The sequence below is a fragment of the Rattus rattus genome, chromosome 1 (genome assembly GCF_011064425.1).
Source record: "Rattus rattus isolate New Zealand chromosome 1, Rrattus_CSIRO_v1, whole genome shotgun sequence".
NCBI classification, from domain to species: Eukaryota; Metazoa; Chordata; class Mammalia; order Rodentia; family Muridae; genus Rattus; species Rattus rattus.
Genome location: NC_046154.1, coordinates 157,188,866 through 157,211,570, shown reverse-complemented (window position 1 = coordinate 157,211,570; position 22,705 = coordinate 157,188,866). Strand labels below are relative to the sequence as shown.

Genomic DNA, 22,705 nt, shown 5'->3' with positions numbered 1-22,705 from the left:
CTGTATCTGTAGGTTTGTGTGTTTAAAATTTTATTAGTTAAAAGTGGAGAGACTTGAGGAATTATGTATAAGAAATGAATGGCTTCTCCACCAATCTAATAAATGGAATTGAGTCGAATTTATAGTTTTAAAAAGGGCAGGTTTATTGAGGCAGCTCTCAGGCAGATTCACCAACCTCACAGAAGTGAAGTCACAAGGCTGGGTTGCAGTAGGAACTTTTTAAAGGGGAGTAGGAGAGAGTTGTGATGCAATGGTGAGGTACTGGAATTGTACCATTATTTGGTAAGTTTGGGCCCTGTAGATGGGTCATAAGTCCAGTGGTCACTCTGAAATCTGGAACTCAGACCTGACTTTGTCCAGTGTTTTGATTGGAATTATGCAAACGCCAGCACCTGGTCAGAGGAGAAGGTCGGAACTTCTTGGCCCAGACCATTTGCCTTTGTCCCCAAACTTCCAGCCTAACAAGAAAGCCTTGGGCCTGGGCTTCATTTCAAATTCCTGAGGTGTGTAACTCTCAGTGTTACAGGCATGGACTTGATTCTGGAGAGCAGCAAGTGAATTTCCAGATGCTTAAGGCCTTTTACAATGAATTAATTGTACAAAAGATTGCTTATTAAAAGAGAGATACAGAGAACCTCAGGGGGTGTGCCAGATCTTTTCTGTGGCCCAGTTCCAAGAAAAGGGAGTGGAAAGGAAAAGACTTTGTGACTGTTGTTGTTGTCATTATTATTATTATTGTTGTTGTTGTTATTATTATTATTATTATTATTATTATTATTATACCTTTTATGTATATTGTGTTTTGCCTGGCATGTCTGTGTAAAGGTGTTGGTTTTCCTTGAACTGCAGTTACAAACAGTTGTCAGCTACCATAAGGCTGCTGGAAATAGAGCCAGGGTCCTCTGGAAGAGCAGCCGGGGCTCTTGACCACTGATTCAGTCTCCAGTCCCAGTTACATGGCCTGTTATGGGTCATTTACAATGTATCCATCTCTTCCATTGTCCTACAACAGGCTTTCCAAGCATTCTCCCTTACAAGAATGAAGCTCAGCTTTGTTAGGGGCGGTTTGTCTTCTGTGGCTGCCCCCTTCATATGTTAATGCCTCCAATCTTCTTCTGCTGGAAGTTCCCTGTCCTCCAGCATATCAGGCTCTCCCTTACAGGCCAGTGTAACCTCACCTGTCCTAGGTGGTCCTTCCTCTCTATTGTCACATGTCTTCATGGACGGTGAGTCTGGAAATACCTGAACACACCTGTGACTCTTTGAGGAGGAGGAAGCAGGAATCACCCCAAGTGTTAGGAGCAAGTCACTCAGGGCAGGAAAGCCAGGACAGTTTTGCTTATGGACTGGTTTTGCTAATGATCTTTTCTTCTAGGCTGGACCAGTGTGGCTCTAGAGGATGAAGCTGGGCCAGCAGGGAAGTCTGGTACTCTTTCAAGTACAGGGTGCATCTCCAGCCATTCAGCCTTTAGGAGCAGGTATGGCTGCATGTGCTCATAACCTCAGCATTGGGAGGCAGAGACAATCAGACTCCAAGAGCTTGCTGTCCCAGCCATTAAGACAATATCCTGTTTTGCCCTCTGAATGCATATGCATGGATACATATACTCGCACACTCACATGAATGGCCTACACCACATACCTGTCAAGATGTGGTCCCACCACTGACCCATCATTGTCTGGTGTTGGGCTCATCCTATAAGTGTTGTTAGAACTGTGTGAAATATCTTCCAGGGACACAAGTACCCCTTGGGTGGTGTTCTTTCCTTCTCCTAGCATGAGATTTCTATTTCTTTGGAGGCCATTGTTTCAATAGCCTAGTAGATTGAGAGACAGGAGAGTTTCAAATATCTCATTAGAGCCGTGGTTGTCACCCTTCCTGATGGTGTGACTCCTTAGTTCATTTCCTCATGTTGTGATGACCCCAATCATAAAATTATTTTTGTTGCTACTTCATGATGGCAATCTAGCCTCTGTTATAATGTAAATATTTGATATGCAGGATATCTAATATATGATTCCTGAGAAAAGGTACATTTGACCTCCAAAGGGGTCTCGACTCACAACTTGAGAACCACTGTGTCAGAGTCTCTTCATTGCAGCCAGTTACACGAGGAGCATTGAAGTGGAAACTTCTAGTTTCTTTGGAAAGTTAGGTACATCAAATGATGTTTTGCTAGGATACGCATGTGAAAGGATGTCTTGCTAACGCAGACATGTGAAAGAATGATTTCCTGGAGCAGACCTGTGAAAGGATGCTTGATGAAGGAGTATAAATATGACCCCACAGACAGTGGGAGAAGAGCACTAAGCAATGATTTGGTTTGCTCCGCCTTGCTATTCTTTGCTAAGGCCCTGGGTATACTGGTTTGCCTTACATAGCCTTGTTGAGCTCAACCTGTGGTAATGCCACCATTTTGAGAAACTTATCCAAGAACTGCTCATGAGGCTCCTGTGGCAGCTTGATGCTTCTGTGGCCTTGCCTCAGGCTGGTTGGTGCCTGCTTGCAGAAGACTGGACTGAAGCTGCTGGTTCATGTGTGGTGTCTGCCTGCCTCGAGGACTGGTCTGCAGCTGCTGAGTCATGTTTGGTGTTTGCTATGGGACTGGCCTGCTGAGAAAGAAGAATGAGCTTGCCCCAAAAAGAACTATTGCCCAGCAGGTCCACTTCCCCGATATCCTAATAACTTTTCTCTTTTACTACCTCTGCTGGGTGGTGGGCTAAAGGAGAGGTTGAACCCTTATTAAAAATTTATGCCTACAGAACATCGTTAATATTTAGGGATGAGAGGGGAGTTCTAAAAGTTCAGTGTGGTAGAACATTTCAGTGGGGACTGAGCAGAGTCTGTTTACTGTTCTGGACCTTCTTCATTAGGGTGTCTCTAGGAAAACATGTATCTTTCTGGCTTTAAGAAAGCACACTTTATTTACTGTTTTTAATAAGACATCTGTTTTAGTGTTTTACTGCTGTGAACAAATACCATGACCAAGGCAAATCTTAAAAAAGGACAACATAGATTTGGTGCCAGCTTACAGGTTCAGAGGTTCAGTCCGTTATCATCAAGGTGGGAACATGGCAACATCTAGACAGGCATGATACAGACTGAGCAGAGTTCTACATCTTCATCTGAAGGCTGCTAGTGGAAGACTAACTTTCAGGCAGTTAGGATGAGGGTCTTAGGGGTTGGGGATTTAGCTCAGTGGTAGAGCACTTGCCTAGCAAGCTCAAGGCCCTGGGTTCGGTCCTCAGCTCCGGAAAAAAAAAAGGATGAGGGTCTTAAAACCCACACCCACAGTGACAGACTTACTCCAATAAGGCTACCCCTATTCCAACAGGGCCATACCTTCTAATAGTGCCACTCCCTGGGCCAAGCATATACAAATCATCATCCTAATTTTTAAATTACATTTTTGTATGTGTATGAGTCAAAGTAACTGTGTGGCCATAAAACAACTCAGGAGGGCTCAGTTTGTTTCTGCTCACCCTGTGGGTTCTAGAGACTGATTGAAGGTCTTCTGAATTTGGCCCAAGCACTTTCACCCAGTGAGCTATCTTTTTGCTTTTGCTTTTGTTTTTCTATGTAAAGTTAGCTGGCTTTGAACTCACTGCACATCAGGCTGGCCTTAAACTCAGAGATCCACTTGCCTCTGTCTCCTGAGTGCTGGGGTTAAATGTGTGTACCTCCAAGCCTGGCTTACATTGAGTTTCTTGATGTCTCTTGACAAGATATCTTTTGGAAAACAGCTTTATCAGTTGTGTCAGAGATTTCCTGTTTCACTCTATCACCAGCAATGGCAAACTAGACTCTGGAAATAAAGGCTCTATTTTCTTCCCCATACTTTCCTCCGATGTCACCATAATTTTCCTTCTTACTTTCCTACTTCTCAATTCTAAAGTAATGTTTAGGGCTCTACCATAATAAATAGATCAATGCATTAATGGATACATGGGTTATTTAAAAAACTGGGGTGGTTCTAAAAGCCAGTTTGGTTAGGTCTCTCTCTTGCATTTCCTTGCTCTGACACCTTAGGACTCAGGACTGAGCCAACAAAAATCTTAGGTGAGGTCATTGAACCAAAATAAACTTGCATGACTTAACATAGACACCTAGAATTGTCTATGCTAAATAGATGGGGTTACACATGTGAGAGTTTATTTCTCACATATTTAGAAAACTTAACAGGAAAGGAAGAATGCCTTAGAGAATAGGAAGTGACTAGGGATTCATGGGTCCCATGGTAGGGCAGTCCCTCAGGCCCATGTGCTCTCTTGGTAGTACCAGGAGTCATAGAGCAGTCAGGTATAGAGCTACACCGAGGGCTCAGAAGGGGACTAAAATTCAGTGCTGGTCAGTGACAACACGGGATGCAGGGGTCCTGCTTTAGGACAGCAACTCCAGGAGAGCAACTTCGCAGCCTCAGGAAATGGCCTCAAAATTGGAGCTACATCAAGGAAATCCTTCCACAGCAGGGTCGGATGCAGCCAGTTGCCAACGTCTCTCCTAGTGTGTCTCCCCTCCCCTCCCATCCCCTCCCCGTCCCTCCCCAATTTGGGGTTAGAGTTGCCAGGGCTTCCTCCAACTTCTCCAACAACTTGTTTTTTTAGCCAACAGAATGCAAGCCAGCAATGGACTACAGTGAGTGACTTAATGGAAACGGGAGCTAGGTGGCAGAATTATTCTGTAAACAAGAGAGAAAAGCCAACTTACAACTTTACCCAAAGCTACAGCTGTGGAAAAATGGAAATAGAATGTACTGGGTTTCTCTATCAAAGGACTGAGTCGGGTAAAATTCCACTAAAAATAACTACAAAGAAGCCACTTGGCAGAAATTCCAACTCTTCCAAGGGCAGCACTTCTTGAAATCCAAGTATATATGTGCTCAGAGTTGTCTGTGCTCAAGACTGCATTCTGCCTTATCAACTGGACCTTTAAATTAACCAATCATGGGGCTGGAGAGATGGTTCAGTGGTTAAGCACAGCAGTTGCTTTTCCAGAGGTCCAGAGTTTAACTCAACACGGTGCCTAACAACCATTTGTAATGGAATCTGATGCCCTCTTCTGGAGATATGTGTGTGTGTGTGTGTGTGTGTGTGTGTGTGTGTGTGTGTGTGTGTGTGTGTATCTCCAATCATGTAAGAATCTGACCTCTGAGCACTCAGAGTGAGGAACAGGATCCCTTTACATTGGGAATGAAAATCCAGCAGAAGCAGGTTTTCTGTTTCATTTGGCATGACTACACACATTTCTGCTAAAGTAAAAATATTTTGCCTTGCAAAATTGCTTTCATTAGACTCCTGACCTTTTATATTTTTATTTATTTATTTATTTTTAAATACTGTTCATGGACTGCAGCAGCCACTGGAGGACACGGGGACCCTTTGGCTAGAAACACATATGGCCAGCATCCAGGATGTGAGAAGGAGGAGAATACTTAGGGAAGTGGTGGTCAGACCGGCCTCCAGGGCAGTTGTGTATCTGGTGGCTCTGCTGGGTCATGCAGGCCTGGTCCTCTTGCATGGAGCTGAGCCAGCAAGCTGAGAGATGCAGCCTTGTCTGTCACTGAGCACTTGCTGTTGTGGCCCCTCTGGGCAGCTAAGCTCCTGCACTGCTGGGTCTCCACAGTCTGGGGACTATTGTGGTAATACTGGGGTTCTTGAGCAAGCAGAGCCATGGGCTGTGATGACTCTGGGTTCTGAGCATATTATGTCAGAAACACATGGGCACATCAGTGTCCTACCACAATGGCAGTCATCTTTCAAACTGCACTCACAGGGACTTGGCTTGGTTATCGGCAATTGGCCAAGTAAGCCCAATTTTGCCTCTATTTGAAACTGGCAAACACAGGTACCTTTATTTCTATTTTTCCTCCTACTTTTCTTCTTCCTTTCTAGTTGGTTTTTTGTTTGTTCGTTTGTTCGTTGTGTTTGTTTTTGAGGTAGGGTTTCTCTACATGGGCATGGTTGTCCTAAAACTCCCTTATGGTTACCTGCTTGGCCTTGAACTAACAGAAACTAGCCTGCCTCTATCTCCCAAATGCTGATATTAAAGACTTGTACCACCATGCTCAGTTCTTTTATTCTGACCTTAATTACTGACATTAATTTTCATGTGGTAACATACAAATGTTCATGTTACAGAGTGGCCTGAAAAGGGTTAAAGAGACTGCTGTGTTTAGAGGGGCCTGAGAGATCAAAAGTCTGTCCTGACAACAGGCAGAGTGCAGTAAAGAAGCAAGAATGAGTCTGTAGGGGACCAGATGAGTAGGCTCAGCACCTACAAACACAGAGATGTGCCCAGGGAAGGCAGTGCTTTGTTGGAATGGAGCTGAGCGTTTTGGACAGACGAAACTGCTGTGTCTTGATCCCTTAGCAGAGTCTTGGCTGTTCTGGAACTCAACTCACTCTGTAGACCAGGCTGGCCTTGAACTCAGGGATCCATCTGTCTCTGCCTCCAGACTGCTGGGATTAAAGGCAGGTACTACCACCACCCACTTAGGCAAGTCTTTTACTATACTAATTTCCTGGAAGAGCCTCTTGAAGATCGATTGTGTGAGTAGGCAATGTTCCTGCTACTCTTTGGTCTTTCGGTCTTGGGGTGTTCCTGTTCTAGTCTCAGGTGAGGGCGTTACATCTGGTATAGCAGATAAGTGCAGGTGTTTGGTGTTTCTGATACACACTTATTTTATTTTCAATACTGTATTGATTTATATCAGTCATGTCCTGACATAAATAATTTATCTGTTTGTGTCTGCTGGTCTGTTGGTAGATGATGGTTGACTTTTTCCTAGCTGTCTATCTGTCTGTCTGTCTATTCCTCTTACGCCCCTATTGCCGCCCTCCTCCCTCCTCTCCTCTCAGTCCCACCCTCCCACTCTTTCCCCCATTCTCCCCTCTCCTTCTCCTCAGAGAAGGGGAGTCTACCACCACAAATACCACCACCACCACAAACACCAACACCCCCACCCCTGGGTACCAACCCATCCTGACACATTGAGCTGCAGATGATGGTTGTTTTAATGTGTAAATAAGATGGATAATTCTTTTTTGACACTGATACTCAAATTGGAGTAACTTTAGTAACAATTTTTATTTAATAAAATTAAGTCATTTTAGGCTTGAAAGAGCCAGAAAGCTGTTATTCCCCACACCCCATCTTCTTTGCCCTGTCCTTTCTTCACCTCAGGGGCACTTGCTTTTCCTACAAGTCTTAGATTCAAAGGAATCTTTCTCTAACTATCATGAGTGGTGTCATTAGGACAATAATTATCAGAACTTGTAGTAAGCCCCAAATTTCCATCTCCTTCCAACATTGCCAAACTCATCCAAAAGGGAGATTCATACTCACAGAGGCTGGAGTTGTGCCCTGTCGTAAATGTTACTACCCTTTGATTATAGTCGTACACGGTTTTAAAACACAAGACCCTGATACATGTAGGCCGTGACTACGTGAAAAGAATAACACAATAAGGAAAGCCCCAAGTGTTAAGAGGAAATGATGAGGTCTAAAGAGGAAAAGAGAAAGGTTGAAATCAACCATTTCTTGCAAATCCCAAGAAATGTAAGTTGAGTTTGATGCTCCATTCAAGCCTAACTCTTTGCTATGGTCTCCAATACCTACCTGTCATTTGTCTAGTTCATCAATCAAAGCAGTGGGTTTGATTTTGTGTATCTTGTTTTTATCTGGAGTTGCAAAAGTTTTGTCCACCGTAGTCTTGTGTTTAAAGTGTGTATTCTGCATATGGGATCTATCTCTTGATATCATGTGCATTGCAACCAGTTTGATTCTACTTTGCTATTTCTATTTTAGCACCTTTAATGTTTTTGTTTTTGGGCATAGTATTGCTGTCCAGTCAAGACTGACCTAGAGCTCACTATGCCATTGCAATTGGATTTGAATTCACTTCTGTGGTGACTTGGATGCTAAATGTTCCCCATAGTTCTGACATTTGAATACTTGATCCCCAACTGGTGGTGCTGTTTGTGTAGGTTTAGGAGTAAGACCTTAAGATAGAAATTACAGTGCTGGGGACAGGCTTTGAGAGTTTAAATACTCTTGCCATTTCTTGTCTGTTCTCTCTGCTTCCTGCTTGTGGTCAAGATGTGAGCCTTCTGCTTCTGCTGCTGCCCCCATGCCTGCTGTTTGCTGCCACACCTCCCCACCATGACACAGACTCAGATTGTTTTGGAACTGAAGGCTCAAATAAATACGCCCTTCTTCTTGTAAGTTGACTTGGTCATGGTGTATTTATCACGGAAATACAAAAATAACCAATACACCATCTTTCTGCTTCTGCCTCCTAAGTGCTACCACTGTATGCACGTGTCACCATTACCGGCTTGTATTTCTCTTAATGTTCATACACATATATGGTCTATTTATGTAAAACATAACTCTTACTTTACAAGAAATAAGAGTTTGTTTATTCTGGAGCTAAATCTGACACAGATTCAGGGTATCACAAATACCATATTCTGATGTCTTAACAGTTTTATGAAGTTTTCCCAGATAAAGAACAAAAAAAAATTTACAAGTCAAGGCTTTTAAAAAAATATCCATTTGCTGGAAGCATCGGGCAGGCTGGTTATAGCAAAGCAGAGAAATCCTAGCTGTAGGTTTCAGAAGTTACTGGATCACGTGCTTAGTTAAGTTCACTCTTCACAGTGTGGCTCCAGGAGGTCAAACTCAGGTGGCCATGTGCTTTTGCCTGCTGACCCATCTCACCAGCCCCAGATTTTTTTAATGTAGTTGTATCTTCCGGTGACTTCAGTTCACAGCTGCATCCATTTCTTATTGAGTATTCTTTTTTAGGAAACTCTTACCATAAAGGCTGACTGGTATGTCTCTCTCCTCTCCTTTCCTACGCACAAAGGCTAATTGATGGTGTCTTTTCTCTAGTGCTTTCTTCAGCCCCTTCTCCTCTTCCCGTCTGGCTCTTTCCCCTTCCTTTCTTTCCCCTCTTTCCCTCTCCTCCTCCGCTGCTCTCCTCTCTCCTCTCTCTCATCTTCCTTCCCTCTCATACACACACACACACAGATTCACCAAGCAGGACACCCCTCCTCGCCCCGCCACCTTGCTTCTCCCATTAGCATCCATGTATCTCAAGCTCCTGTGGCTCTTGCTTATACACAGCCCAGAGTAGCCAAGCGATAATCATTCTCCTGCCCAGACCTCGTTGGTGCTGAAATCATTGGCAGGGACCATCATTCCAAGCTTGACTGCGACTTTGAACACTTTTCTTTAGACTTCCTGTTTAAGATATGGTTTGATCGTCATTATTGTAGTACAGGAGAATGGAATGTGTGCTTCCCAGGACACAACAGATTATCCTTGCTTGACATATATAGATACTGTGATTTCTGTCTCTGTTGGGTCATGCCTGCTCTATCGTAAATCAATTTTCTGTTAAAGCTGATCCACTGAATACTGACTTCATTTCAGCAATGGTTTTGTTCATACCTGTCTTAGCAGTATACTGGCCTGAATAGTGTCGTTCCAAAGTCTTTTTTTTTTTTTTTTTTTTTTGGTAGGCAAGCTATCACTCTCTTATTCACATTTTAAAAAATGTTACACATTTACTATGCTACCTGGTCTGGTAAAGTTCTTTACATTATTTACCAGTCAAAGGTTTGTTTTAAAAATTAAATAATTGTATACTTAGGTATGTAAAGTGACATGTTGGCGACATTAAAAAAGTCTTCATAGAAAGTGTCTTGTCGGTTGACATTCTTTAGTAAAAATGTGATCTTTACTTAATACTACACTAGTACTATTCATTTTAGTTAAGCTCGGTCTATAAGGAACTAGCTACATTCTTCTAAATGTTGTCTAAATCACAGGCACTAACAATCTAACAGCCTGTGACAAGATAGTCAGTAGGAACTATCATGCCAGCTTCATCATCTTGAGAATACATTGAGGCCAGGCATGATGGTGTACTTGCAGGGGAGAACCAGGTGGCTCTCCGTGAGCTCGAGGCTAGCCTTTCAGAGTAAGCTCCGGACCAACCAGAGCTACATAACGAGAGCCTGTTTTTAAAAAAAAAGAAAGAAAGAAAAAGAGGAAGAAAAAGAAATGCATATGTTAGGCCTCAGCCTCCCTCTGACAACCATGTGAAACTATTGCAGTGATTCTGAGAAAGAACCAGGGTTATAAGCGTTTCATAGCAGTCGGCACCAAGTGCTTGGGAAAGCCACGTAGTTCTTTACTCAGGAAAAGTTCCTCCTGATAGCATTTCTAAGATACCAGAAGAAGTAGAAATTTTTAGTTTGCATTTTTAGCATGAATGCTCAGGGCACATAGAGTCAATTCTCTTGTAGGAATTAGGTAGCTGGAATTTGTTATGAGAATTTTTAGAGACTCAGTGTAAAAGAGAAGTTAACACAATCTATCAGCACGGGGCAACTGTCCTATGCTGCTGTGCCTTTGCCAAACTGCTCTAGTCTACTGTCAGAAAGAGTGTAATGACCAAGACAGGACTCAACATGTAGAACACAATATCGTGTCACCTCTTATGAGTTAAGTCTACATCTCTAATAGTGTGATGCTCGGCCTTTTATATCTTCAAGGGTGTGGCTGTCACATTCACATTGGAGGAGTGGGTTATGCTAGATCCATTCCAAAGGAACTCTAAGATGATGTAATGTAGGAAAAATCAGGACTATGGCTTCTATAGGTAAATAGGTCATCCTCTCCATATTTAACCAATCAGAGAACAGTGTTTCTTTGCTGCTGTATAAACTAGGGTGTGGGGAAGAAATATTTCATTGAATATATCTGGCAGTCACTTTATACCATAAATACAGCTAGAATGTTAATATTTTTGTTATGCAATAGTTCATAATTTCTCTGGGTTTATATTTTAGGAACAAAGTGGAACACCAAATATGAAAATAGTACTAAAACTTCTGAGAAACCAAGCTAATCTATACTCCCATAAGACAGTAGTGCGCCTCAAGAATCCTGATATGCCAAAAAATTTTTTTAGAGAAGCAAAAGATAGAAACATATTCAACCTTCAAAATGATTTAATCTTAGGAAATTTTCTTCAAAACTTCATAAATGTTGATCAGAACTAACCTCAAGTATTCCCATAATGTAAACAACTAGAAAATCATGGAAACGACTAGAAAACTATGATGCCAGACATGATGGGATTGCAGGTAGCTCTGCTACTCCGCCTTAACTCTGGGAACAGGTCACTCTACCAGCCCCCACCCAGCTTCCTTTGAATCCATGGATAAAAGACACACACACCGTTGTTCAATTTCAACTTGCCTTTTGGCACAATTGCTGGGCACTACTATCTCTGGCCTAGAAAAGTGTGCCCTTATCAATATTCTTATTTTTCCCCTGCCCTAAACTTTAAATGCCCAGTTACATCTAGCCCCTGCTAAACATCCCTAACCACTTACCTGTAGGAGTGGCTGTGTGGCCACTCCATTTTGAGATCTCACGAGGCTGGTAAACTTTTCTCCATCAGAAACCCATCAAACTTACCTTTCCTCCCTTGAATCTGTTGGCTTGCCTCTCGGGAACAGGAAGTCCCGCCTATCCCTTCCACCGAGCAATTGGTCCATGGCTTCTTTACTGACAGATAGAGAACCAATTGAGGAAAAGGATCTTAGCATCAGACCCCCCCGGTCCCAAACCCCCGTAAACACAGATGGGTTGTTTGTTTGTTTGTTTGTTTGTTTGTTTGTTTGTTTTGAGACAGGGTCTCCCAATGTATACCTGTCTTGCCTGGAATTGACTACGTAGAACAAAGTCATAGAGATCCAGCTGCCTCTGCCTCGCAAGTGTTAGGATAAGTGTTAGGATTCAATTCGTGGATACAAAATCCAGCAGGAAGTGACACTTTTAAAAATCGTATATACAGATTTCATTCCCAGCATAGGACTCACAGATCGAATTATCTGCTAAATATGGATACAAGGATTATATGAAAAATAAATTTTCTGGAGCTTGAAAACTTGTTTAGTGGTTAAGAGTACTTGCTACTCTTATAGAATACCTAGTTTCAGTTCCCAGAGAGCACTCAAACTAGTACTGTGGAACAGAGTGACTAACTGTATGTATATAAATGTGGCATAGGCTTTCAGTGTTTGCCAGCCTGGAGGGAGTATAACAGAATCATTCATGAGGGCCGTTGTTATTATAGTTGTCCTCAATCTGTGTGGTGAAGTAGCCAGTCTAGACATGCTCAAAGACCTCAATAGGGAAGAGAGTTGATAGTTCTTCTTCTGATAAGTGATTAATAAACACAATCTTAAGCTGGATGTGATGGTGCACACCTTTAACCCCAGCACTTGGGAGGCAGAGGCAGATGGATCCCTGAGTTTGAGGTCAGACTTGTCTACAGCATGAGTTCCAGGACGGCCAGGGCTACACAGAGGAACCCTGTCTTAAAATCCCTCCAAATAAATCTAGCAAAATCTTACTAATGTGTTTTTCATTTTTTTTTAATAGAAACGATGGAGAAAACCTGAATGTGAAGAAAATATGGAGAAATGTCCTTCTTGCCTAACTGAGTACCTGATATATCACAAAGGATATAAAACCTCTGCATGTCAGCGATATGAAGGGGAGAGTGTAAGCAACGGAGAACACCTCTTCTTCTCTCAGTTCAGTCAGAAGCATGAAAGTCTACATACTGGGGAGACACCTAAAAACCATTCCCAGAATGAAGGTCGCAATCGTGAGCTGATTGGAACAAAAGACGGCACTGAAAAGTGTTCATTCCCTCCAGCCATCAGCCACGTCTCAATGGAGAGGAGTCCTATGTAGGTAAGCAATGTAGGAGTATTTATTCACCACAGTTCCCTTCGATGCCTCAACATGATACACAGTGAGAAGAAAGCGTGTGTAAGTGAGTCATGTGGGAGAGCCTTTACTTCTAATTACATTAAAACACATGGATGAGTTCACACTGGAGAGAAACCTGATGTGTGTACCCAGTGTGGGAAAGCCTTCACCTTTCACAAAGCCTTTTACAAATATACAACAATTCACCATGGAGGAACTTTACAAACAGAATTTGGGAAGGCTTCATTCTCTCCTAATAGCATTCATAAGAGTTTACACAGGGAAAAATACTGTGAGTAGAAGCATTTGGGAACACTGCTCATTTCAATTCACTCAATATGGAGAGCATATTTGTTTAGAAGAGTCATATATACAGAAGTCTTCTGTTAGCACGCATGTGTAACACAACCTGGATGAAATCCTCTGATTGTTAAAACCACAGGAAAATCAAGACTAGTAGCCAACAGCGCCAGTCCTGTGAAAGTTCTTCATATGTTCAATACAATAATTGAAAGTCATAGGAAGGTCTTAACATGTATTATTTTTACAATGCTCCAGATAATATACAGTCTGAACAAATGAACCAAAAGCTATGAATATATTGTGCTTATTTGTAACGTGTAAGGTAATCTTTTCCTTTAGTTTTTAGAAATGGTTGGGCTTTGTAGCCCAAGGTGCTATTGGACTGATTATCCTCCCACTTCTGTTTTTTTTTTTTTTTTTAATATTTGGATTAAAGATGTCTGTTTTGACATGTAGTACCCGTAGCTTAGAGTAGGTCTCTCTAGACTGTATGTTTCTGATTTTAGTTCTAAAAAATAAGTGTGAACTATGTAAGAGAAGAGAGATATTGTTTATTCCCAGAAATAGACACCAGTGAGAACTACATCTAAAAAATAACCCTAAGGACAGAAAATGTACTATAGTAATGGGATACAGTATTATTAGGTTTGTTAAGGTAATAGTGTCTGAGCTTAGTGAGTGGTATGTTTTTATATCAAAGCATGTGGTGTTTTCTTTTTTCATTTTAAATTGGTTAATAGTCAACAGTGAGTTATAATATATCAGTAGGCATATGTGTTGTCTTTAAACCACTGTAGCTAATGGGACTTGAAAATTACATCTTGTGAATATTGGGATTTGGGGCGAAGCTCCATTTCAGTTGGTTGAGTGCCTGTCTAGCATTCCTGAAGTCCTGGGTTTGATCCCCTGCACTGCATAGACCAGGCATGTTGGCATGCACTTGTGATCACAGTACTTGAGCAGGAAGGTCAGAAGTCCAAGGTTATCTTTTGTTACATAGTGAGTTTAAGGTCAGCTTGATACCCATAAGCTCCTGTCTTTTTAAAAATATCATCATTCATTTTCATGAAGACACTTTTTTAAAAAATTGACTACACTTTTATGCATATGTTTATTTCTGTGCTGATGTTTCTGTATATTGTATTTGTCTCTTCAGTGTTTGAACCATTTTCAAACAATTTGTAATTATTAAATGTTGACTTTCCGATCTACTCAAAAGATAAACATAAGTATTCCATGATCGTCTTCAATCAGAGATGATTTGTAAGTTTATGGGGTTGGAGAGATGGCTCAGTAGTTAGGAGTCCTTGATGCTCTTTCAGAGAACCAGAGTTCACTTCCCAGCACCTGATCACTGTTACTGCCTGCAATTCTAGCTCCAAGGAAACTGAGGCCCTCTTCTAGACTCCACATATGACCACACATATACAACCCCAGATACATATGAATCACAATAAATCACATCTGTTTAAAAAGCATGCTAGATCACCTACTTATTAGTTCCACATTGACACCCACTACTGCACAGGTGAGATGGCTTAGCAGATACGGACACTTGCAGTTAAGCCTGGTGACCAGGTCAGTCCCTGTGGCCCACATGGTGGAAGAGAGAACTACATCCCTCAAGTCATCCCATGACTTTCATACACACGCTGTAGCATGAGTGTTGCCCTCCTCTACACGGTAAGGAGATAAAATTGCATTTTACTTTTGAAATTATTATATACATACAACCTTGGGAATTTTTCATTTAAATTTAGCTGTTCCTACATACATGTTTTATGTCTCTTATTCTGGTTGTAATTTTTCCTTTTGTCACTATAGTGAAACGCACTGGTATTAGTAGCCCCTTGCCAAAAATCTGATTCAGTGGTCTGGGTACCTTTAGGCTAGTAAACGAATATCAATGTAATTCCTGAAACATATTAGATGCTATTCATGAGTAGAGTTGCTGCTTGACTCCTCTTTAGGGATTAAAGTGAAAATATAGCAGGGAGTTCACTTCCTGTTAGTGAACTTCAACCTTAGACTAGTACACTTGGAATATTCTCAGGCCAAGTACATATCCTGAGATTTAGAGAAACTAATTTTTCTTCTTGTATTCTTTTTTCCTCTATTTTTGTTTGTTTATTTATTTATTTATTTATTTATTTTTATTGGATATTTTATTTATTAATATTCCGAATGTTATTCCCTTTCCTGGTTTCCACTCCAGAAACCCCCCCAGCCCATCCCCCATTGCCCTGCTTCTAGAGGGTGCTCCCCCACCCACCCAGTCCTTCCTCCCCACCCTGAAATTCTCCTACACTGGGGCATTGAGCTTTCACAGGGCCAAGAGCCTCTCCTCCCATTGATGCCCAACAAGGCCATCCTCTGCTATATATGGGGCTGGAGCCATGGGTTGACCATGTGTACTCATTGGTTGGTGGTTTAGTCCCTGGGAGCTCTGGGGGTGGGTGCGGTGGTTCTGGTTGATTGATATTGTTGTTCTTCCTCTGGTGATGCAAACCCCTTCAGCTCCGTCAGTCTTTTTTCTAACTCCTCCGTTGGGGACCCCATGCTCAGTCCAGTGGCTGGCCTCTAGCATCCACATCTGTATTTGTTAAGCTCTGGCAGAGCCTCTTGGGAATCAGCTATATTAGGTTCCTGTCAGCAAGCACTTCTTGGCATTCCCAATAGTGTCTGGGTTTGGTGTTTGTATATGGGATGGATCCCCACGTGGATCAATCTCTGGATGGCCTTTCCTTCAGTCTCTGCTCCACACTTTGTCTCCATATTTCCTCCCATGAGTATTTTGTTGCCCCTTCTAAGAAGGACTGAAGCATTCACACTTTGGTCTTCCTTCTTGAGCTTTATGTGGTCTGTGAATTGTATTTTGGGTATTCTGAACTTTTGGGCTAATATTCATTTATCAGTGAGTACATGTCATGTGGTGTTCTTTTGTGACTGGGTTACCTGACTCAGGATGATATTTTCTAGTTCTGTCTATTTGCCTAAGAAATTTATGAAGTCATTGTTTTTAATAGCTGAGTAGTACTCTATTGTATAGATGTGCCACATTTTCTGTATCCATTCCTCTGTTGAAGGGCATCTGGGTTCTTTCCAGCTTCTGGTTATTATAAATAAGGCTGCTATGAACATAGTGGAGCATGTGTCTTTGTTATATGTTGGAGCATCTTTTGGGTATATGCCCAGGAGAGGTATAGCTGGGTCCTCAAGTAGTACTATGTCCAAATTTCTGAGGAACCTCCAGACTGATTTCCATAGTGGTTGTATCAGCTTGCAATCCCACCAACAATGGAGGAGTATTCCTCTTTCTCCACATCCTCATCAGTATCTGCTGTTAACTGAATTTTTGATCTTAGCCATTCTGACTGGTGTGAGTTGGAATCTCAGGGTTGTTTTGATTTGCATTTCCCTGATGACTAAGGATGTTGACCATTTCTTTAGGTGCTTCTCAGCCATTTGATATTTCTCAGTTCAGATTTCTTTGTTAAGCTCTGTACCCCATTTTAAAATAGGGTAATTTGTCTCCCTGCCCTCTAACTTATTCAGTTCTTTGTATATTTTGGATATTAGCCCTCTATCAGATGTAGGATTGGTAAGATCTTTTCCCAATCTGTTGGTCACCATTTTGTCCTATTGACAATGTCCTTTGCCTTACAGATGCTTTGCAATTTTATGAGGTCCCATTTGTCAATTCTTGATCTTAAAGCATAAGCCATTGGTGTTCTGTTCAGGAAATTTTTTTTCCTGTGCCTTTGTGTTTGAAGCTCTTCCCCACTTTCTTTTCCATTAGTTTCAGTATATCTGGTTTATGTGGGCATCGTTGTTCTACTTAGACCTGAGCTTTGTACAAGGAGATAAGAATGGATCAATTTTATCTTCCTGGAGCCGACTTTGCAGAATATGATGACTTCAACAAGTAAGGCAGCTGAATTGCAGCTCCCAGGAGTTTAGAGCCCTGGGAGAAGGACATGAAGCAGAACTTGATGTGGACGGTATTCTTGATGAGCTTGATAAAGAAGACAACACCTATGATTCTGTTTCCCAGAAGTCAGAGTTGGACGAAGATGGCATTCGTGTGGATTCCCAGAATGTTCTTGTTCTAAAAGAAAAGGAATAAGTACTTCAAGGAAGGAAAATATGATGAAGCCATCGAATGCTACATGAAAGGCATGGATGCTGATTCCTATAATCCGGTGTTGCCAACAGAGCGTCCGCTTACTTCAGACTGAAAAAATTTGCTGTTGCTGAGTCTGACTGTTATTTGGCAATTGCCTTAAGCAGGAGTTACACCAAGGCTTATGCCAGACGAGGTGCTGTGCGATTTGCTCTGTAGAAATTACAGGACGCCGGAGAAGAGAAAGTATTAGAACTGGAACCAGATAACTTCAAAGCAATAAATGAGCTCAGGAAAATTGATGAGACTTTACATCCAAGAAAAACTCATGTTCCAAAAAGCTGCTGCCATGAGTAAACCAGCTGAAGAAGAGAAAAAAATCCACTGAAGATCAGCAGTGCAGGCAGAAGGCCATCGCAGAGAAAGACCTGGGCAATGGATTTTTCAAAAAGGGGAAATATGAGTGAGCAATTGAATGCTACACCCAAGGGATAGCAGCAGACAGGACCAACGCTCTACTCCTAGCTAACGGAGCCATGGCCTATCTCAAGATTCAGAAATATGAAGAAGTTGAAAGAGATTATACACAAGCTATCTTACTATATGGTTCATATTCAAAAGCTTTTGTCAGAAGACGAACTGCAAGGACATTTTTGGGGAAGATCAATGAGACCAAGCAAGATTTCGAAACTATTTTATTTCTGTATCCTAGAAATAAACAAGCAGTGACCAAACTTTCCAGAATTAAAAGGGAATTAATTATAAAAGGACATTGGGATGATGTCTTTCTTGTCTCCACACAGAGACACAATGTGGTAAAACCTGTAGACAATCCTCCTCATTGTGGGACATCTAAAGCACTCAAGAAGGTTTTTATTGAGGAAACAAGCAATTTGATAGAGACTGTTGATACACCAGATAACTCTGCCACTATCCCCAAGAGTGATCGAACAGCAGAGACTGTGGACACTGGAAGCCAGAAGAATTTAAGCCAGGGTGCCTCTTTGCTCCAAGAGCTACATTATTTGAAAATAGAAGCCATCAGTGACACTTCAGCCCCACAAGCACAGGTGGATGTGAAGCAGGATGTGTGTCAGTCTGTGAGTAAGAAAACCTCTGTGAGGGTAGAGCAGATGCCGGGTCAGTTGGCCATTGTGGTTCTGCCTCCAGTTCCTGTCAACTCCTAGCTAGAGACTGACTTCACACAGTTGAGAAGTTACCCAGAGACGTTGTATCAGTAGGTAAAGAAAATCAAACCATCATCGTATCTGAGGTTGTTTAGAAAAACCTAGATCCAAATTTATTCAATCAAATCATTAAAATTTTATGTGACTTTTACATTGAGAGGGAAAAGCCAATTCTCATCTTTGAAGTCTTAAGACTTTCTCAACTGAGAAGATTTGAGATGGTGAGATTTATGTCACACCTGAGAGAAAGCTCACAAATGTATTATTCAACCACTTAGAAAAATCAGAATTGAAGGAGGATTCTGTTGAAGAACTCAAGAAAAGATATGGCTCCATATTGGCTCCATGATTGGCTGTGGTTACCTCATCCGTATATGTTATTTTTCCTACTGAAATCAAGTGTTTAGATTTTTACAAAAATGAAACCTTATTGAAGAGGACTTTCCTCTCTCTGGATGGCCATTGATTCACTGTACATGTTCTGTGGCCTAGTAGTGAGAAATGCTTCAAAATTAAACCAAGTTTTAAGGAGAAAAAAAGGAGAATGGATTGGTTTGCATTCCTCTACATGCTGACCTCCAGTTGAACCAGCACCATTTGTTGAAAATACAGTCTTTTTTCTACTGGATGGTTTTAGCTCCTTTGTCAAAGATCAAGTGACCATAGGTGTGTGGGTTCATTTCTGGGTCTTCAATTCTATTCCATTGATCTATCTGCCTGTCTCTGTATCAATATCATGCAGTTTTTTTTTTTTTTTTGGTTCTTTTTTTTGGAGCTGGGGACCGAACCCAGGGCCTTGCGCTTCCTAGGCAAGCGCTCTACCACTGAGCTAAATCCCCAACCCCTATCATGCAGTTTTTAATGACTATTGCTCTGTAATACAGCTTGAGGTCAGCGATGGTGATTCCCCTAGAAGTTCTTTTATTGTCGAGGATAGTTTTCGATATCCTGGGTTTTTTTGTTATTCCAAATGAATTTGCAAATTGCTCTTTCTAACTCTATGAAGAATTGATTTGAAATTTTGATGGAGATTTCATTGAATCTGTAGGTTGTTTTTGGCAAGATGGCCATTTTTGCCATATTAATCCTGCTAATCCATGAGCATGGGAGATCTTTCCATCTACTGAGATTTTCAATTTCTTTTTTCAGAGACTTGAACTCTTGTCATACAGATCTTTCACTTGCTTGGTTAAAGTCACACTAAGGCATTTTATATTTTTTGTGACTGTTGTGAAGGTTGTCATTTCCCTAATTTCTTTCTCAGCCTGTTTATCCTTTGAGTAGAGGAAGGTTACTGATTTGTTTGAGTTAATTTTGTATCCAGCCACTTTGCTGAAGTAGTTCTCTGGTGGAACTTTGGGGGTCACTTAAGTATACTATCATATCATCTGCAAATAGTGATATTTTTACTTCTTCCCTTCCAATTTGTATCCCTTTGACCTCCTTTCATTGTCTGATTGCTCTGGCTAGGACTTCGAGTACTATACAGAATAAGTAGGGAGAGAGTGGGCAGCCTTGTCTAGTCCCTGATTTTAGTGGGCTTGCTTCCAGTTTATCTCCATTTAGTTTGATGTTGGCTATGGTTTGCTGTATATTGCTTTTACTATGTTAAGGTAAGGGCCTTGAATTTCTGATCTTTCCAAGTTTTTTAACATGAAGCAGTGTTGAATTTTGTCAAATGCTTTCTCAGCATCTAATGAGATGATTATGTGATCTTTTTCTTTGTGTTTGTTTATATAGTGGATTACATTGATAGATTTCCATATATTGAACTATCCATGCATCCCTAGGATGAAGCTTACTTGATCATGATGGATCCTCATTTTAATGTGTTCTTGGATTCCATTTGTGAGAATATTATTGAATATTTTTGCATCAATATTCATAAGGGAAATTGATCTGAAGTTTTCTTTCTTTGTTGGGTCTTAGTGTGGTTTAAGTATAAGTGTAATTGTGAGTTCAAAGAACGAATTGGGTAGTATTCCTACTGTTTCTATTTTGTGAATAGTTTGGACAGTACTGGTATTAGGTCTTCTATGAAGGCCTGATAGAATCCTGCAATAAACCCATCTGGTCCTGGGCTCTTTTTGGTTGGGAGACTTTTAATAACTGCTTCTATTTCCTTAGGAGTTATGGGACTGTTTAGATGGTTTATCTGATCCTGATTTATCTTTGGTACCTGATATCTGTCTAGAAAATTGTCCATTTCATCCAGATTTTCCAGTTTTGTTGAGTATAGGCTTTTGTAGTAGGATCTGATGATTTTTTTTTCAATTTTTACAGATTCTGTTGTTATGTCTCCCTATTCATTTTTGATTTTGTTAATTCGGATGCTCACACTGTGCCCTCTGGTTAGTCTAGCAAAAGGTCTATGTATCTTGTTGATTTTCTCAAAGAATCGGAGTCTGTTTTTTGTTTTGTTTTTGTTTTTGTTTTGTTTTTTTTTTTGATTCTTTTTATAGTTCTTTTTGTTTCTACTTGGTTGATTCTAGCCCTGAGTTTGATTATTTCCTGCCTTCTACTTTTCCTGGGTGTATTTCCTTCTTTTTCTTCTAGACCTTTTTGGTGTGCTGTTAAGCTGCTAGTGTATACTCTCTCCATTTCTTTTTGCAGGCACTCAGAGCTGTGCGTTTTCCTCTTAGCACTGCTTTCATTGTGTCCCATAAGTTTGACTATGTTGTGCCTTCATTTTCATTAAATTCTAAAAAGTCCTTAATTTATTTCTTTATTTCTCCTTGACCAAGTTGTCATTGAGTAGAGCATTGTTCAGCTTCCATGTGTATGTGGGTTTCTGTCATTTTTGCTGTTATTGAAGTTCACCTTAGTGATCTGATAGGATGCATGGGATTATTTAAATCTTCTCCTATCTGTTGAGGCCTTTGTTGTGACTGATTATATGGTCAATTTTGGAGAAGGTACAATAAGGTGCTGAGAAGAAGGTATATTCTTTTGTTTTAGAATGAAATGTTCTATAGATAGCTCTTAAATCCATTTGGTTCATAAATTCCGTTATTTCTCTGTATCTCTGTTTAGTTTCTGTTTGCATGATCTCTCTATTGATAAGAGTGGGGTGTTGAAATCTCCCACTATTATTGTGTGAGGTGCAATGTGTGCTTTGAGCTTTAGTAAGGTTCCTTTTATGTATGTAGGTGCCCTTGCATTTTGAGCACAGACGTTCAGGACTGAGAGTTCATCTTGGTTGATTTTTCATTTGATAAATATGCAGTGCTCTTCCTTATCTTTTTTGATAACTTTTGGTTGAAAGTCAACTTTATTCGATATTAGAATGGCTACTCCAGGTGTTTCTTGGGACCATTTGCTTGGAAAATTGTTTTTCAGCCTTTTACTCTGAAGTAGTGTCTGTCTCTGTCACTGAGGTGTGTTTCTTGTATGCAGCAAAATGTTGGATCTGGTTTATAGTCTGTTAGTCTATGTCTTTTTGGGGGGGAGAATTGAGTCCATTAATGTTAAGAGATATTAAGTACCAGTGATTCTTGTTTCCTGTTATTTTTGTCGTTAGAGGTGATATTATGTTTGTGTGGCTCTCTTCTTTTGGGTTTGTTGCAAGAAGATCACTTTCTTGCTTGTTCTAGGGTATAGTTTTCCTCCTTGTGTTGGAGATTTTCATCTATTATCCTTTGTAATGCTGATTTTGTAGAAAGATATTGTGTAAATTTATTTTTGTCATGGAATATCTTGGTTTCTCCATCTATGTTAATTGAGAGTTTTGCTGGATATAGTAGCCTGGGCTGGCATTTGTGTTCGCTTAGGGTCTGTATGACATCTGTCCAGGATCTTCTGGCTTTCATAGTCTCTGGTGAGAAGTCTGGTGTAATTCTGATAGGTCTGCCTTTGTATGTTACTTGCCCTTTTTCTCGTACTGCATTTAATATTCTTTGTTTTGTGCATTTGGTGTTTTGACTATTATATTCTTTAGGTTAGGGAATTTTTCTTCTATAATTTTGTTAAAGATATTTACTGGCCCTTTAAGTTGGGAATCTTTGCTCTCGTCTGTACCCATTATCCTTAAGTTTGATCTTCTCCCTGTGTCCTGGATTTCCTAGATATTTTGGGTTAGGAGCTTTTTGCATTTTACATTTTCTTTGATCGTTGTGTCAATGTTTTCTATGGTATCTGCTGCCCCTGAGATTCTCTTTTCTATCTTGTATTCTGTTGGTAATGCTTGTGTCAATGACTCCTGATTTCTTTCCTAGGATTTCTTTCCCCAGGGTTGTCTGCCTTTGAAATTTCTTTATTGTTTCTGTTTCCATTTTTAGGTACTGGATGGTT

At 40.8% G+C, this 22,705-nt stretch overlaps 1 pseudogene; it reads left to right on the top strand.

Annotated features, from left to right (window-relative positions):
• Positions 1-1,219: 1,219 nt before the first annotated feature.
• On the top strand, positions 1,220-18,764 carry LOC116907242 (annotated as a pseudogene).
• The last annotated feature ends 3,941 nt before the right edge of the window (positions 18,765-22,705 follow it).